The sequence below is a fragment of the Lolium perenne genome, chromosome 5, assembly GCF_019359855.2.
Source record: "Lolium perenne isolate Kyuss_39 chromosome 5, Kyuss_2.0, whole genome shotgun sequence".
Lineage (NCBI taxonomy): Eukaryota > Viridiplantae > Streptophyta > Magnoliopsida > Poales > Poaceae > Lolium > Lolium perenne.
In genome coordinates, this window is record NC_067248.2 from 64,687,174 (window position 1) to 64,702,790 (window position 15,617).

Consider the following 15,617-nt stretch of genomic DNA (forward strand, 5'->3'; position numbering starts at 1 on the left):
GTCGTCCACAAAGAAAAGAGTGGCGCCCCAAGCAAAGGAAAGCCGATGATGAAACATCGGCTGGCACAAACATGGTGCTCGTTCTTCCGACGAAGCTTAGTGCTCCACGTTTGCCCGATGCACTCAAGGTGGATGACGGCAAGCGCACCAATACGGTAAAGTCAGAGATTGGGCTGGTTTTATCTACCGGCCTGAACGAGTAACAAGAGTACGCCAATGAGCAAACGCGGCGAGGCTGATCCTTGTGATCGGCCCCAAAAGGTTTATGAAGGGACATTACAAAACCTTCACCAAGAAAGCAATGTGGAGGCCGATTCCAGCAATCGGCCAAAATTATCCTCACCATCCATTCTGCCTGGGTTCAACTGCAATCTGACAGAGCCGATACCATCAATTCTCTTGACAGAATCGGCTCGGGGGGGCACCCAGGTGGATAAAACACGAGGATATGCAATGGAAGCGTCTCATCCTTTGTCAATGGGTATCAAAGTATGGAGGCCGATGCATAAATCGGCCATAAAAATCCACAAAATTCGAAAAATTTTGAGCTCAGCCGATGCAGCAGACATCGACTTAAGGATATGGAAGCCGATGCATGGCCGTCGACTCAAGAGGAATAGCTGTTACGATCAGAGGGTCAATGGAGCACGAAGGAAGATTTTAATGGAAGAACTCCTCAATGGAGTAGTTTAAGGGCTCGGGTCCTCTCTTCAAGAACAATGCCAAGAGCAGCCTGGACGGCACATTGGGTGGGCTCGTTACTACGCTTGCCTTGACTGGGGCTCGGGGGGCAGCTCGCCCTAAAAGTCCTTCGTTTTGAGAAGCCAATTTCGTTGCAATGGTCCTGAAGTTCTCTGGAAGGCGTTGATTCTGAAACTTTGCCGATTAGAATTAACCTTTGGGAGCTCAGGGGATTTGGATTTCCCAGATCTAAGGTTTGCACGATTACGATTTGGCCCTGTGCGATTGGAATTTGGGGATCTGAATTGATCTATCTCGAACTTCATCGTAAGAGACCGATGCGTTGCCATCGGCACATTGACCATTGATCAGGCTGATGGTCGGCAAAGCCAGGATGAGGAAAAATCGGCCAAATTAGCATACAAGGAATCGGCAAGGTTAAATTAAGGAGAATTCTTCATTGATAGCCAGATTTCTTACACAAAGAGCTGAGAGTGCTCTCAAAAGGAAGTGCTAGGGGATACAGTGCCCCCATCTACTACTACGGTTCCTATGCTAGGGATCGTATCTAGGGGCTGTCACCACCCTCGTCGTCGCTATCATCGGCACTGCTACCGGCGAGCTCCTCGTCGCTGCTGATGAAGCCACCAGTAGCGTCTTCATCCTCCTCGTCGTCATCATCATCTGACCAAGCCCAGCCTCGAAGGCGCTTGGCCGGTGGGTACCCGGTGTCGGAGGAGTCTTCTTCTTCGGGTTCTTCTGCCTCTCCTTCCTCTTCGTCGGAGGAAGGGTCTATCTCCCATGAGAGGAGGTCGTCTGCGCACGCCGCTTCCAGCTCCCCGTCAACGAGGAACCGGAGGTCTTCCTCCCCAATGGTGCGGGGTTCGTCGGTTTCTGACTCGATGGAGAAGTCCCATTCTCTCGCGTCCCAATGCTCAGGCGCAGGAGGATCGTAGATGGCCGGTTGATTGACCTCTGGCTCCGATTCGCTCGAGGAAGAGGATTGAGTGGAGGAAGAGGAAGACATGGCTGTAAAGGAAGAGGGTTTTTCCGATGGGCGACTGGTTTGGAGCAAAGGGGGTGAGGAGGTGGACTGTTCGATGTGATTAAATAACAGAAGATATAGTGGAGATTTAATGCTCGGACAGTTTCCAAGGATGTGGTGCCAAAGTTGTCGAATTATGCAGAGAGGTTGTGAAGGCAAGGCGTCATGATGAAGAATACTGCAACAGTTCTGCTCTGCCAAGACATGACCCGACGAAAGAAAGCATAATGATTTTGGAAATGTTATTTCCAAAACCAGGGGGGCATGTGTTATCACCAGAATTCGACCGAGTCAGAGGTGGGCCGCGATCGAGATGGACGTGAAGAATCTATTTGGAAGAAATAGGTGAATCGGCCTTTATACGCAGGGTTTGGGCTAGTTAGCCCGTGTATCTTAATTTAGTAGGTTATGTATCAGTTTAGAAGGTAGAGTTTTACCCGTGCACGGTTTAGTGCACGCCCACATTAGAAAGTCCCCTGGACTATAAATATGTACCTAGGGTTTATGGAATAAACAACAACCAACGTTCAACCTCAAACAAATCTCGGCGCATCGCCAACTCCTTCGTCTCGAGGGTTTCTACCGGTAAGCACCATGCTGCCTAGATCGCATCTTGCGATCTAGGCAGCACAAGCCTGCCCACGTTGTTCATGCGTTGCTCGTACTGAAGCCTTTTTGATGGCGAGCAACGTAGTTATCTTAGAAATGTTAGGGTTAGCATTGTTCTTCGAATTACATGCTTTCGTAGTGCAACCCTTGCATGTCTAGCCGCCCTTACACCTATCTTAGGTGTAGGGGCGGCACCCCGCTTGATCATAGTTCAGTAGATCTGATCCGTTACGGTTGCTCCTTGTTTCATCAAGGATTAGTTTAATATCCGCAATAGTTAGGCCTTACAAAGGGTTGGAGGATCCAGCGGCGTGTAGGGTGGCATTTGCTAGCCCTAGAAAGGACGTTCCGATGATCAACCTCGTGTTGGTTTTTAGGCCCTCTCTAGGATCGGCTTACGGTCACCGTGCGCGAGCGCGAGGCCCAATCGTGAGTAGGATGATCCGATTATGCGGTGAAAACCCTAAATCGTCGTAGATCTCATCAGCTTTATCTTGATCAAGCAGGACCACCATATATTCGGACACCCCGTCTGAATCATGGGTGGATCGGCTCTTTGAGCCGATTCACAGGATAACCTGAGAGCCGATGGAGGCTCGTATTTAACGTTTACGTGTGTGCCCTGCAGGAAACTAAGCGAGGCATCATCCACACCTTCCTGACCAGGTATAGGTCAGGTGGCACGCCCTTGTGATAAACATCGGACGTGCGACCAGGAGGCTTTGCGGGCCGTCGCTCAGAGGGACTGGGGCCAGCCGCAACCCTAGTTGTTCCCGGCTCTACTGTGCTGACCGTCTCTGCCCGCCAGGGGGTTTCTGACGTCAACAATTAGCCAGCTGAATAACCACATCTATATCTTCAAGTTCACAAGAATCAATTTCGTGCATAATCTCCGTGTAAAGCTCATAAGGTATAGCACTAACACTTGCACCAATATCACATAGACCATAATAGCAATGATCACCAATTTTAACAGATAGCATAGGAACACTAGCTTGTTTGGGTTTATTAGGATGTGAAACAATATTAGAAGCATCTTCACAGAAAATAATATGACCATCCTCCACATTTTCAGTAACAAGATCTTTAACTATTGCAACAGCAGGTTCAACTTTTATTTGTTCTTCAGGTTCTCTAGGTTTCTTTTCACTTTTATGAACCGCACTATTTATAACAGAGTACTCTTTCATTTTAGCAGGAAAAGGAGTTTTTTCAATATAAGCTTCAGGAATAACGCGATCAGCAGTTTCAACTACAACACACTTATTAATAGATGAATCAATTTTATCTTTATACGGTTCATGATACTTATCAAAATTCTTCTTAGGCAATTCATAATGAGAGGCAAAAGCTTTATAAAGATTTGCAGCAACTTGAGAATCAAGACCATATATAGCACTCATATTACGAAATGTATCAGTATCCATAAAAGCTTCAATGCATTTATAATCATAAATTATACCTGATTCTCTATCTTTGTCGTTCTCCCAACCTTCAGTTATTTCTTGGATCCGATCAAGAAGGTCCCTTTTAAACTCTTCTTTATTGCGTGTAAATGATCCAGAACAAGAAGTATCCAGAAAAGTCTTGTCTTGAAAAGAAAGTCTTGCATAGAAATTATCAATAATAACATTACCAGGAAGCTCATGAATGGGGCATTTGAGCATTAAAGACTTCAATCTCCCCCAAGCTTGGGCAATACTCTCTCCATCATGAGGCCAGAAATTATATATGCGGTTCCGATCTTTGTGAATTTCACTTGGAGGATAAAATTTGGAATAGAATAAAGGCACAATGTCCTCCCAATCAAGAGAATCACCATTCTTCAGCAATTTATACCAATGCGCCGCTTTACCAGACAGCGATATAGAGAATAGTTTCTTCCTAACTTCATTCATAGCAATACCTGCACATTTGAATAACCCGCATAATTCATGCAAAAACAGTAAATGATCACCAGGATGGACAGTTCCATCCCCTTCATAGCGGTTATCCATAACATGTTCAATAATTTTCGTAGGTATTTTATATGGTATTACTTCCTCACCTGGCACCTCATCCACTACCGTTGCAGTAGTAGTAGATTTCCCAAATAGAAATTGAAGAGAAGATCTCTCCATAATGACTTATAGCAGCAGGCAGAAATAAAATCAGCACAAATAGTAAAGGTTTTCCTTACCAATTCCACTTACCACTAGAGCTTCACTCCCCGGCAACGGCGCCAGAAAATAGTCTTGATGACCCACAAGTATAGGGGGTGTATCGTAGTATCTTCGATAAGTAAGAATGTCGATCCCAACGAGGAGCAGAAGGTGTTGACAGGCAGTTTTGATGAAGGATTCACTGTAAATGCTCACAGACAAGTATTCAGGGGGTTTTGATGTAACAGATGAATAAAGTACAAGTAAGTAAAATGCGAGAGAAATAATTGCAGCGAGTGGCCCAATCCTTTTTAGCACAAAGGACAAGCCGGTTTGTTTACTTATAATGACCAAACGTTCTCGAGGACACACGAGATTTTAGTCTAGTGCTTTCGCTACATACAGCTGATTAATCTTCATTGTTTTGATAAGTGTTGTGTGGGTGAACCTGTGCTAATGTACCGCCCTTCCTAGGACTAATACATACTTGTGATTATACCCCTTGCAAGCATCCTCAACTACAAGAAAGTAATTAAGATAAATCTAACCACAGCCTTAAACTCTGAGATCCTGCGATCCCTCCTGTATCGATATACCAACGGGGGTTTAGGTTTCTGTCACTCCGGCAACCCCGCAATTGGCAAACGAGTACAAGATGCATTCCCCTAGGCCCATAAATGGTGAAGTGTCGTGTAGTCGACGTTCACACGACACCAATAGAAGAATAACACCACAACTTAAATATCATAACATTGAATATTACTCAACCGTAGTTCACTACTAACAATTAGACTTCACCCATGTCCTCAAGAACTAAACGAACTACTCACGAGACATCATATGGAACATGATCAGAGGTGATATGATGATGAATAACAATCTGAACATAGACCTTGGTTCAATGGTTTCACTCAATAGCATAAACAACAAGTATAAATCAGTACCGGGAGAGTTTCCCCTATCAAACAATCAAGATCAAACCCAAATTGCTACAGCGGTGACGATGTCCAGCGGTGGAGATGGCGGTGATGATGGTGGAGATGATGATGATGGTCATGGAGATGATGTCCAGCTCGATGGCGATGACGATGGCATCGATTTCCCCCTCCGGGAGGGAATTTCCCCGGTGGATTCCTGCCCGCCGGAGAGCTCTTTTCTCTCTGGTGTTCTCCGCCCCGCAGAGGCGGCTGTAACCCTTCGTGAGGATTCCTCTGTGGCTTATGGTCTTCGGGACGAAGGGTTTCGCGAAGAAAAGGAGGCGAAAGAGGCCGAGGGGGCCCCACACCACATGGTGGCGCGGCCAGGCCATGGGTCGCGCCACCCTATGGTGTGGGCCCACCCTGGGTCCAGCTGGCTCCCCCTTCTGGCTTCCTCCGTCATCTGGAAAAATAGGATTTTTGGTAAAACTCCCTTCCACAGTTGATCTTCCGAAATATTGCATTCTGACGGTGCTTTTTCCAGCAGAATCCTGGCTCCGGTGCTCGATCCCCAAATAATCATGAAACATGCAAAATAGATGAAATAACATAAGTATTGTGTCCCAATATGAAATATAAAAATGAATAACAGCAAATTATGATATAAAATAGTGATGCAAATTGGACGTATCAGTAGGCGGAAAGGCAGAGTCGGGGGCCAGACGAGGGGGCCACACCATAGGGCGGCGCGGGCCCCCCCTAGGCCGCGCCGCCTTGTGGTGTCGCCACCTCGTGGCCCCACTTCGTATGTTCTTCGGTCTTCTGGAAGCTCCGTGGAAAAATAGGCCCCTGGGTCTTCGTTTCGTCCAATTCCGAGAATATTTCGTTACTAGGATTTCTGAAACCAAAAACAGCAGAAAACAGGAACTGGCACTTCGGCATCTTGTTAATAGGTTAGTTCCAGAAAATGCACGAATATGACATAAAGTGTGCATAAAACATGTAGGTATCATCAATAATATGGCATAGAACATAAGAAATTATCGATACGTCGGAGACGTATCAGGTAGCACTCAAGTAATGTACTTTGGAATGGCGGAGAAATACCATGTGGTAGGTAGGTATGGTGGACACAAATGGCATGGTTATTGGCTCAAGGATTTGGATGCATGAGAAGAATTCCTCTCAATACAAGGCTAGGCTAGCAAGGTTGTTTGAAGCAAACTCAAGTATAAAAGGTGCAGCAAAGCTTACATATGAACATATTGTAGCTATTATAAGACTTTATATTGTCTCCTTGTTGTTCAAACACCTCAACCAGAAAATATCTAGACTAGAGATCAATCATGTAAACCAAATTTTAGCAAGCTCTATGTAATTATTCATTAATGAGTACAAGGTACATGATGCAAGAGCTTAAACATGATCTATATGAGCACAACAATTGCCAAGTATCACATTATTCAAGACATTAAACCATTTACCACATGCGGCATTTTCCGTTTCCAACCATATAACAATGAATGAAATAGTCCAACTTTCGCAATGAACATTAAAGATAAAGCTAAGAACATATGTGTTCATACGAAACAGCGGAGCATGTCTCTCTCCCAAACAAAGAATGCTAGGATCCGATCTTATTCAAACAAAACAAAAATAAAAACAAAAACAAACAGACGCTCCAAGTAAAGCACATAAGATGTGACGGAATAAAAATATAGTTTCACTAGAGGAACATGATAAGTTGTCGATGAAGAAGGGATGCCTTGGGAATCCCCAAGCTTAGACGCTTGAGTCTTCTTAAAATATGCAGGGATGAACCACGGGGCCATCCCCAAGCTTTGACTTTTCACTCTTCTTGATCATATTGTATCATCCTCCTCTCTTCACCCTTGAAAACTTCCTCCACACTAAACTCGAAACAAACTCATTAGAGGGTCAGTACATAACTCATATATTCAGAGGTGACATAATCATTCTTAACACTTCTGGACATTGCACAAAGCTATTGAAAGTTAATGGAAAAAAGAAATCCATCTAACATAGCAAAACAGGCAATGCGAAATAAAAGGCAGAATCTGTCAAAACAGAACAGTTCGTAAAGACGAATTTTAAAGTGGCACCATACTTGCTCAGATGAAAATGCCCAAATTGAATGAAAGTTGCGTACATATCTGAGGATCACGCACGTAAATTGGCAGATTTTTTAGATTTTTCTACAGAGAGTACTGCTCAAATTCGTGACAGCAAGAAATCTGTTCCTGCGCAGTAATCCAAATCTAGTATTGGCTTTACTATCAAAGACTTTACTTGGCACAACAATGCAATAAAATAAAGATAAGGAGAGGTTGCTACAGTAGTAAAAAACTTCCAAGACTCAAATATAAAATAAAGTGCAGAAGTAAAATAATGGGTTGTCTCCCATAAGCGCTTTTCTTTAACGCCTTTCAGCTAGGCGCAGAAAGTGTGTATCAAATAACATCAAGAGACGAAGCATCAACAGCATATTTTGTTCTAATAATAGAATCATAAGGTAACTTCATTTTCTTTCTAGGGAAGTGTTCCATACCTTTCTTGAGAGGAATTTGATATTTAATATTACCTTCCTTCATATCAATGGTGGCACCAACAGTTCGAAGAAAAGGTCTTCCCAATATAATGGGACACGATGCATTGCATTCAATATCCAAGACAACAAAATCAACGGGGACAAGGTTATTGTTAACCATAATACGAACATTATAAATCCTCCCCAAAGGTTTCTTTATAGCATTATCAACAAGATTAACATCCAAATAACAATTTTTCAATGGTGGCAAGTCAAGCATATCATAAAGTTTCTTAGGCATAACAGAAATACTTGCACCAAGATCACATAAAGCATTACAATCAAAATTATTGATCCTCATATTAATGATAGGCTCCCAACCATCTTCTAACTTTCTATGAATAGAGGTTTCAAGTTTTAGTTTCTCTTCTCTAGCTTTTATGAGAGCATTTGTAATGTGTTTTGTAAAGGCCAAGTTTATAGCACTAGCATTGGGACTTTTAGCAAGCTTTTGTAAGAACTTTATAACTTCAGAGATGTGGCAATCATCAAAGTCTAAACCATTATGATCTACAGCAATGGAATCATTGTCCCCAATATTTTGAAAAGTTTCAGCAGTTTTATCAATTTCAGTAGTTTTAGCAGTTTCAGGTAATTTTGCACGCTTTGCACTAGGAGTAGTAACATTACCAACACCAATTATTTTACCATTGATAGTAAGAGGTGTAGCAACATGTGAATCATTAACATTACTAGTGGTGGTAATAGTCCAAACTTTAGCTACATTATTCTCTTTAGCTAGTTTTTCATTTTCTTCTCTTTCCCACCTAGCATGCAATTCAGCCATCAATCTTATATTCTCATTAATTCTAACTTGGATGCCATTTGCTGTAGTAACAATCTTATTTTCAATATCCTTATTAGGCATAACTTTCAATTTTAAAAGATCAACATCAGAGGCAAGTCTATCAACCTTAGTAGCAAGAATATCAATTTTATCAAGCTTTTCCTCAACAGATTTATTAAAAGCAGTTTGTGTACTAATAAATTCTTTAAGCATGGATTCAAGACAAGAGGGTACATTCCTATTATTGTTGTAAGAATTCCCATAAGAATTACCTTAACCATTACCATTATTAGAAGGATATGGCCTATAGTTGCTACCAGAATTATTCCTATAAGCATTGTTGTTGAAATTATTATTTTTAATGAAGTTCACATCAACATTCTCTTCTTGAGCAACCAATGAAGCTAAAGGAACATTATTAGGATCAACATTAGATCTACCATTCACAAGCATAGACATAATCACATCAATCTTATCACTCAAGGAAGAGGTTTCTTCAACAGAATTTACCTTCTTACCTTGTGGAGCTCTTTCCGTGTGCCATTCAGAGTAATTTGTCATCATATCATCAAGAAGCTTTATTGCCGCCCCCAAAGTGATGGACATAAAGGTACCTCCAGCTGCTGAATCCAATAGGTTCCGCGAATAAAAATTCAATCCTACATAAAAGGTTTGGATGATCATCCAAGTAGTCAGTCCATGGGTTGGGCAATTCTTTACCAAAGATTTCATTCTCTCCCATGCATGAGCAACATGTTCATTATATAATTGCTTGAAATTCATTATGCTACTTCTCAAAGATATAATTTTAGCGGGAGGATAATATCTACCAATAAAAGCATCTTTACATTTAGTCCAAGAATCAATATTATTTCTAGGCAGAGATAGCAACCAATCTTTAGCTCTTCCTCTTAAGGAGAAAGGAAACAATTTCAATTTTATAATGTCACCATCTACATCCTTATACTTTTGCATTTCACATAGTTCAACAAAATTATTAAGATGGGCAGCAGCATCATCAGAACTAACACCAGAAAATTGCTCTCTCATAACAAGATTCAGTAAAGCAGGTTTAATTTCAAAGAATTCTGCTGTAGTAGCAGGTGGAGCAATAGGTGTGTGATACGTCTCCAACGTATCGATAATTTCTTATGTTCCATGCCACATTATTGATGATATCTACATGTTTTATGCATACTTTATGTCGTATTTATGCATTTTCCGGCACTAACCTATTAACGAGATGCCGAAGAGCCAGTTGTTGTTTTCTGCTGTTTTTGGTTTCAGAAATCCTACAAAGGAAATATTCTCGGAATTGGACGAAATCAACGCCCAGGTGCCTATTTTTACACGAAGCTTCCAGAAGACCGGAAGGGAGACGAAGTGGGGCCACGGGGCACCGCCACACTAGGGCGGCGTGGCCTAGAGGGGGCCCGCGCGGCCCTAGAGTGTGGGGCCCCCGTGACTCTCCCGACTCTGCCCTTCCGCCTACTTAAAGCCTCCGTCGCAAAACCCCCAGTACCGAGAGCCACGATACGGAAAACCTTCCAGAGACGCCGCCGCCGCCAATCCCATCTCGGGGGATTCAGGAGATCGCCTCCGGCACCCTGCCGGAGAGGGAAATCATCTCCCGGAGGACTCTTCACCGCCATGGTCGCCTCCGGAGTGATGAGTGAGTAGTTCACCCCTGGACTATGGGTCCATAGCAGTAGCTAGATGGTCGTCTTCTCCTTATGTGCTTCATTGTTGGATCTTGTGAGCTGCCTAACATGATCAAGATCATCTATCTGTAATGCTATATGTTGTGTTTGTCGGGATCCGATGGATAGAGAATACTATGTTATGTTGATTATCAATCTATTACCTATGTGTTGTTTATGATCTTGCATGCTCTCCGTTATTAGTAGAGGCTCTGGCCAAGTTTTTACTCTTAACTCCAAGAGGGAGTATTTATGCTCGATAGTGGGTTCATGCCTCCATTAAATCTGGGACAGTGACAGAAAGTTCTAAGGTTGTGGATGTGCTGTTGCCACTAGGGATAAAACATTGATGCTATGTCTGAGTATGTAGTTATTGATTACATTACGCACCATACTTAATGCAATTGTCTGTTGTTTACAACTTAATACTGGAAGGGGTTCGGATGATAACCTGAAGGTGGACTTTTTAGGCATAGATGCATGCTGGATAGCGGTCTATGTACTTTGTCGTAATGCCCAATTAAATCTCACTATACTTATCATATGATGTATGTGCATTGTCATGCCCTCTCTATTTGTCAATTGCCCGACTGTAATTTGTTCACCCAACATGCTATTCATCTTATGGGAGAGACACCTCTAGTGAACTGTGGACCCCGGTCCATTCTTTTACATTAAATACAATCTACTGCAATACTTGTTCTACTGTTTTCTGCAAACAATCATCATCCACACTATACATCTAATCCTTTGTTACAGCAAGCCGGTGAGATTGACAACCTCACTGTTTCGTTGGGGCAAATTACTTTGGTTGTGTTGTGCAGGTTCCACGTTGGCGCCGGAATCCCTGGTGTTTCGCCGCACTACATCCCGCGGCCATCAACCTTCGACGTGCTTCTTGACTCCTACAGGTTCGATAAACCTTGGTTTCTTACTGAGGGAAACTTGCTGCTGTACGCATCACACCTTCCACTTGGGGTTCCCAACGGGCGTGTGCTTTACGCGTCATCAAGCTAAATTTTTGGCGTCGTTGCCGGGGAACGAAGAAAAGTTACACCACAAAGATTTCTAACTCCCACGTCAACTACACGCCAGCAAGTAAATTTCTGGCGCCGTTGCCGGGGAGATCAAGACACGCTGCAAGGGGAGTCTCCACAATCCAATCTCTTTACTTTGTTTTTGTCTTGCTTTATTTTATTTACTTTGTTTGCTGCACTTAAATCAAAACACAAAAAAATTAGTTGCTAGCTTTACTTTATTCACTGTCTTACACTCTATATCAAAAACACAAAAAAATTAGTTACTTGCATTTATTTTATCTAGTTTGCTTTATTTACTACTACTAAAATGGGTACTCCTGAAAATACTAAGTTGTGAGACTTCACAACCACAAATAATAATGATTTCTTATGCACACCTATTGCTCCACCTGCTACTACAGCAGAATTCTTTGAAATTAAACCTGCTTTACTGAATCTTGTTATGCGAGAGCAATTTTCTGGTGTTAGTCCTGATGATGCTGCTGCCCATCTTAATAATTTTGTTGAATTATGTGAAATGCAAAAGTATAAGGATGTAGATGGTGACATTATAAAATTAAAATTGTTTCCTTTCTCATTAAGAGGAAGAGCTAAAGATTGGTTGCTATCTCTGCCTAGAAATAGTATTGATTCATGGACTAAATGTAAGGATGCCTTTATTGGTAGATATTATCCTCCCGCTAAAATTATATCTTTGAGGAGTAGCATAATGAATTTTAAACAATTAGATAATGAACATGTTGCTCAAGCATGGGAGAGAATGAAATCTTTGGTTAAGAATTGCCCTACCCATGGACTAACTACTTGGATGATCATCCAAACCTTTTATGCAGGACTAAACTTTTCTTCGCGGAACCTATTGGATTCAGCTGCTGGAGGTACCTTTATGTCCATCACTCTTGGTGAAGCAACAAAGCTTCTTGATAATATGATGATTAATTACTATGAATGGCACACGGAAAGAGCTCCACAAGGTAAGAAGGTAAATTATGTCGAAGAAACCTCTTCCTTGAGTGATAACATTGATTCTATTATGTCTATGCTTGTGAATGATAGGACTAATGTTGATCCTAATAATGTTCCGTTAGCTTCATTGGTTGCCCAAGAGGAACATGTTGATGTGAACTTCATTAAAAATAATAATTTCAACAACAATGCTTATCGAAACAATTCTAGTAATAACTATAGGCCATATCCTTATAATAATGGTAACGGTTATGGTAATTCTTATGGGAATTCTTACAACAATAATAAGAGTGTACCTCCTGGTCTTGAAGCTATGCTTAAAGAATTTATTAGTACACAAACTGCTTTTAACAAATCTGTTGAGGAAAAGCTCAATAAAATTGATATTCTTGCTTCTAAGGTTGATAGTCTTACCTCTGATGTTGATCTTTTGAAATTGAAAGTTATGCCTAATAAGGATATTGAAAATAAAATAGTTACTACAGCAAATGCCATCCAAGTTAGAATTAATGAGAATATAAGATTGATGGCTGAATTGCATGCTAGGTGGGAAAAAGAAGAAAATGAAAAACTTGCTAAAGAGAATAATGTAGCTAAAGTTTGAACTATGACCACCACTAGCAATGCTAATGCTCCACATGTTGCTGAACCTCCTACTAATAATGTTGAAAGAATTGGTGTTGGCAATGTTTCCACTTCTAATGCAAAGCCTACAAAACTGCCGAAAACTGCTAAAACTGCTGAAACTGCCTGTGATAAAACTGCTGAATTTTTTTCCAACATTGGGGATGATGATCACATTGCTTTAGATTATAATGGTTTGGATTTTTATGATTGCCACATCTCTGAAGTTATAAAGTTCTTACAAAAACTTGCTATGAGTCCCAACGCTAGTGCTATAAATTTGGCCTTTACAAAACATATTACAAATGCTCTCATAAAAGCTAGAGAGGAGAAACTAAAACTTGAAACTTCTATTCCTAGGATGGTTGGGAGCCCATCATTAAGATTAAAGTCAATGACTTTGATTGTAATGCTTTATGTGATCTTGGTGCAAATATTTCTGTTATGCCTAAGAAAATTTATGATATGCTTGACTTGCCACCATTGAAGAATTGTTATTTGGATGTTAATCTTGTTGATAATGCTACAAAGAAACCTTTGGGGAGAGTTGATAATGTTCACATTACCGTTAACAATAACCTTGTCCCCGTTGATTTTGTTGTCTTGGATATTGAATGCAATGCATCTTGCCCCATTATATTGGGAAGACCTTTTCTTCGAACTATTGGAGCTATCATTGATATGAAGGAAGGTAATATTAAATATCAATTTCCTCTCAAGAAAGGTATGGAACACTTCCCTAGAAAGAGAATGAAGTTACCTTTAAATTCTATTATTAGAACAAATTATGATATTGATGCTTCATCTCTCGATAACACTTGATATACACTTTCTGCGCCTAGCTGAAAGGCGTTAAAGAAAAGCGCTTATGGGAGACAACCCATGTTTTTACTACAGCACTTTATTTTATATTTGAGTCTTGGAAGTTGTTTACCACTGTAGCAACCTCTTCTTATCTTATTTTTGTGCATTGTTGTGCCAAGTAAAGTCTTTGATAGTAAGGTTCATACTAGATTTGGATTACTGCGCAGAAACAGATTTCTTTGCTGTCACGAATCTGGGCCTAATTCCCTGTAGGTAACTCATAAAATTAGGCCAATTTACGTGAGTGATCCTCAGATATGTACGCAACTTTCATTCAATTTGGGCATTTTCATTTGAGCAAGTCTGGTGCCACTTTAAAATTCGTCTTTACGAACTGTTCTGTTTTGACAGATTCTGCCTTTTATTTCTCATTGCCTCTTTTGCTATGTTGGATGAATTTCTTTGATCCATTAATGTCCAGTAGCCTTGTGCAATATCCAGAAGTGTTAAGAATGATTATGTCACCTCTGAACATGTAAATTTTTATTGTGCACTAACCCTCTAATGAGTTGTTTTGAGTTTGGTGTGGAGGAAGTTTTCAAGGATCAAGAGAGGAGAATGATACAATATGATCAAGGAGAGTGAAAGCTCTAAGCTTGGGGATGCCCCGGTGGTTCACCCCTGCATATTATAAGAAGACTCAAGCGTCTAAGCTTGGGGATGCCCAAGGCATCCCCTTCTTCATCGACAACATTATCAGGTTCCTCCCCTGAAACTTATTTTTATTCCATCACATCTTATGTGCTTTGCTTGGAGCGTCGGTTTGTTTTTGTTTTTGTTTGAATAAAATGGATCCTAGCATTCATTGTGTGGGAGAGAGACACGCTCCGCTGTGGCATATGGACAAATATGTCCTTAGGCTTTACTCATAGTATTCATGGCGAAGGTTGAATCTTCTTCGTTAAATTGTTATATGGTTGGAATCGGGAAATGCTACATGTAGTAATTCTAAGATGTCTTGAATAATTTGATACTTGGCAATTGTTGTGCTCATGTTTAAGCTCTTGCATCATATACTTTGCACCCATTAATGAAGAAATATGTAGATCTTGCTAAAATTTAGTTTGCATATTTGGTCTCTCTAAAGTATAGATAATTTCTAGTATTGAGTTTTGAACAACAAGGATGACGGTGTAGAGTCTTATAATGTTTACAATATGTCTTTTATGTGAGTTTTGCTGCACCGGTTCATCCTTGTGTTTGTTTCAAATAACCTTGCTAGCCTAAACCTTGTATCGAGAGGGAATACTTCTCATGCATCCAAAATCCTTGAGCCAACCACTATGCCATTTGTGTCCACCATACCTACCTACTACATGGTATTTCTCCGCCATTCCAAAGTAAATTGCTTGAGTGCTACCTTTAAATTTCCATCATTCGCCTTTGCAATATATAGCTCATGGGACAAAATAGCTTAAAAACTATTGTTGTATTGAATATGTACTTATGCACTTTATCTCTTGTTAAGTTGTTTGTTGTGCGATAACCATGCTCCTGGGGACGCCATCAACTCTTTGTTGAATATCATGTGAGTTGCTATGCATGTTCGTCTTGTCTGAAGTAAGGGAGATTTACCACTCATAAAATGGTTAGAGCATGCATAATGTTAGAGAAGAACATTGGGCCGCTAACTAA